At 45.6% G+C, this 3,803-nt stretch overlaps 1 long non-coding RNA gene across 1 annotated transcript; it reads left to right on the top strand.

The window, feature by feature from the left end:
* Nucleotides 1–290: 290 nt before the first annotated feature.
* Nucleotides 291–1,330, top strand: LOC139027748 (uncharacterized). Its single transcript, XR_011479870.1, has 3 exons — nt 291–338; nt 429–475; nt 619–1,330. It is a non-coding gene; the product is annotated as an uncharacterized lncRNA (long non-coding RNA).
* Nucleotides 1,331–3,803: the final 2,473 nt, after the last annotated feature.

The following is a 3,803-nucleotide window of genomic DNA, read 5'->3' as shown; positions in this document are numbered from 1 at the left end:
GTGTCCTTTCAGTCTCTGGATCAGGTTCACTAGCAGGCGGCGAGACGAGGTCCTGTTCAGTTCTCTGGATAGGTTCCACAGCAGGGGCGAGAGAGAGTGTCCTGTGCAGTCGCTGGAGATAGGTTCACTAGGGCAGGGCGCCGAGAGTGTGCTGTTCAAGTCTCTTGGATAGGTGCACTAGCAGTGGCGAGAGAGGTGCCGGTTGCAGGTCTCTGGAGTAGGCTGCACTAGCATGGTGAGAGAGGTCCTGTTCAGTTCTCTGGATAGTTCCACTTAGCAGGGCGAGAGAGTGTCCTGTTCAGTCTCTGGATAGGTTCACGAGCAGGGGTGAGAGAGGGGTCCGTGTTAGTCTCGGATAGGTTCACTTACAGGGGCGAGAGAGGTGTCCGGTCAGCTCTGGATAGGGGCACTGAGCAGGGCCAGGAGAGGTCCTGTTCAGGCTCTGGATAGGTTCACTAGCAGGGGCGTGAGAGGGGTCCTTGTTCAGTCTCCCTGCATACGTTCACTAGCAGGGCGCGAGAGTGTCCTTCAGTCTCTGGATACGTTCCCACTAGCAGGGGCAGAAGAGAGGTGTCCTGTCAGTCTCTGGAGAGGTCACTAGCAGGCGGGCGCTAAGAGGTCCTGTTCAGTCTCTGGATACGTTCACTAGCAGGGCGCGAGAGGTGTCCTGTGCAGGCCCAGAGGACCGGAGTGAGTCGATGAGGTGAGAAGAGATGCCCCAAGCTGAGATCAATAGAGAATCGGCTTCTCAAACCCAGGACACTCGGTAAATATTTCCCTCCAGCCCTTTCACTTACTATACACAGTCTTATTAGTGTCTGACACTCACTCACCTCCTTGTAAAGCGGTCGAATGGACGTATCAGTGGAGAAATACATTTAGCCTCTGCCTCTTGTAGGCTGTCATTGTGGGATTCAGTTTACCAAATCTGAAGATAGGAAAGAGAAAAATTCATTGTCACCGACATTCACTTCGGGCAACATTGGGAAACACAGATCAACTTGGTTTATGGTACTGTGTATCCAGCCGTAGGCTAATAGAACGTACAGTGTTAAAGAGTCATGATTCTCACACTTCTTGAGAGGCAACCAGAGTTAAGGAAGACATTGTAATGTTGTTAGTGAGAAAAATGTAAATGTTTGATAAAAAAACAAACAGTTGATTTCATTTCTAAATGTCTTTTGTATGAGAAACATGATCAATGTTACAGTCTATATTCTATCAATCTGAATCCACCGTGCATAGCATTATGTGTAAGCTTCAAATATCAACTGTGTGTGTGTGTGTGTGTGTGTGTGTGTGTGTGTTGTGTGTGTGTGGTGTGTGTGTGTGTGTGGTGTGTGTGCGTGCGTGCGTGCGTTGCGCTGCGTGCGGTTGTGCGTGCGGCGTCGAATCATCAGATAGATGGCCTACACAAACAGAGACAAAGGGGCACTGTTTCGCCGCTTCAGATAATGTGAATATCTTTTTTTAATTCTTGTCGTGGCCGAATTTTAGAAGTCTGGCGGTCCCTTGGTAATCATGAATACATGCACTGCAGGAGGAGTAAGCAGAAATATTTTGCCATAATGGCCATGGTAATATAGGTTTATTCACCAATCATATAAGACAATACACTCACAGACAGACGTAGCGAAGTAATGGTGTCTTAAATAAGCTAACTAAGCTGCCACAAGGCCCATCATGTCCACATTGGTTTGTACGTGGGAGCTGTTACGAATTCGAAAGTCTTTTGTGTGTGTGTGTGTGTGTGTGTGTGTGTGTGTGTGTGCGTGCGTGCGTGCGTGCGTGCGTGCGTGCGTGCGTGCGTGCGTGCGTGTGTGTGGAGGTTGAAGTTAAGGTCTCTGCTATTGGAAGTGCACTATATCCATCCATGCCCATTCCAAGAACCAGACCACGCTCCTATCGCTCTCCCCTTTTGACCAGACCTTTACTTAGTAGTATTTTCATCTGGAATGTGGTTTAGGTGCCTAATGTTTTGAGTTCTTGTACCTGCTTAGTTTGTGTGTGGTCTCTCCAATGGTTTCAGATGAAGCTTCAGTAGTCAGTAGCACCATGTTGTTGTACCTGAATTCAGATGTTGTTGTACCTGAATTCAGGAGATGGAATGTCCATTTTTTTGTAAAGCTTGTTGAGTGCTGGTTTTCTGTGCATATTACAATGTCCTAAATCAGTTAACTGTCATTTTCTATTCAAACGTTGATGTAGAGTATTAGACACAGTTTTGTTACAGGGTGAACAGTGAGTCTGATTGGAGGAGCTCTTCACCTGAATTTGGTACCTGTAGCCATTTAGCCTGAACCTAATGTCACTGTGCCCTCCTATGTACCCTGTCCTACTGTATGTATCTGTCCTCTGTCCCTGTCCTCTGTCTCCTGGCCTCTGTCCCTGTCCTCTTGTCCCAGACCTATTGTCCTCACCTCCCCAGACTGTTGTAACTCCTCCCTCTCTTCCTGGTCTAACTCGCTTCACCAGATTTTTCTGCAAATGTATTTCATACGAAGGCCATTATTTGTAAATACACGTGTTGGAGCAGCTATGACTAACTACAAAAAAAAAAGATTTAATAAAAGTTGTTTGTCATTGTCTCTCAAATTTGTAATGTCTTTTCTTTTTTATGTAAATTGAACTGCTTTGTCTAATGGGGCGGCAGGTAGCCTAGTGGTTAGTGCGTTGGGCCAGTAACAGAAAGGTTGCTGTGATCGAATCCCTGAGCTGACAAGGTAAAAGTCTGTTGTTCTGCCCCTGAAAAAGGCAGTTAACCCACTGTTCCCCGGTAGGCTGTCATTGTAAATAAGAAGTTGTTCTTAACTGACTTGTCTAGTTGAATAAAGGTTCAATAATGGGTGGAAAATTAAATAGAGACAAGCTTTTGTTCATTGCTCTTTGACAAAAATGGAAGATAACTGTCAATAAGCAGTACGTGTTAGGCATCCAAAGTTGTTTATTTACACTCCTTACTACTGAACAGCTGTCATTCTATTATCTGAAGTTAATTCCCAAATAGAAAAACTACACAACTTCAAACAATCATACTTGAACCTGCAATGTGTTGAGTGATTTCTTAGGATCTCTGCCAAAACCTGCTAGGCTTCTCTCTCATTATCCTTGTTTTCTCTCTGTGTGTCTATCCCTCTCTCTCCCTCTCTTTCTCAGTCCTTCCTGTCTATTTCCACTCTCCCTCTCTTTCTCTGACCTTCCTCTCTTTCCTCCTCCATCTCATTCTCTGTCCTCTTTCTCTCTCTCTCTCTCACTCTCTCTGTCCTCTTTCTCTCTCTCACCTCTCTCTGTTCTCTCTGTTCTCTCTGTTCTTTCTCTCTGTTTCTTTCTCCTCTGTTCTTTCTCTCCTCTCTCTCTCTCTCTCTCTCTCTCTCTCCTCTCTCTCTCTCTCTCTCTCTCTCTCTCTCTCTCTCTCTCTCTCTCTCTCTCTCTCTCTCTCCTTCCCTCTTCTCTCTAATGGGAGCAGACAGTGATTTTGACACCGAAGCCTTTTGCCAAACAGCAGTGTAATTACAATGTAAGGGAGAGCTTTAGAGGCCTTATCAGACATTTAGGTTACAACCTCACAGAGACCCTGGGAACCAAACAACAACTAAAGGTCAAGAACAGAGTTCTCAACCAAGAGAGAATCATTATAACAATCATGTGTTTTATCTTCAACAACAAGACACAGTTGAGCCACTCTATACAGGATTGGTGGAGAAAAAGAGCTGGGTGTCATTCAAGGCAGGCGACCTGTGAATCTGCTTGCATTCTTTGACCTTCCTTCCTCTCCTTATTCAGTGACACCTAAACGCACCGCC

Source organism: Salvelinus sp. IW2-2015, linkage group LG5 (assembly GCF_002910315.2).
Source record: "Salvelinus sp. IW2-2015 linkage group LG5, ASM291031v2, whole genome shotgun sequence".
NCBI lineage: Eukaryota > Metazoa > Chordata > Actinopteri > Salmoniformes > Salmonidae > Salvelinus > Salvelinus sp. IW2-2015.
The sequence above is the reverse complement of the archived record's forward strand: the minus strand, read 5'-3'. Positions and strand labels throughout refer to the sequence as shown.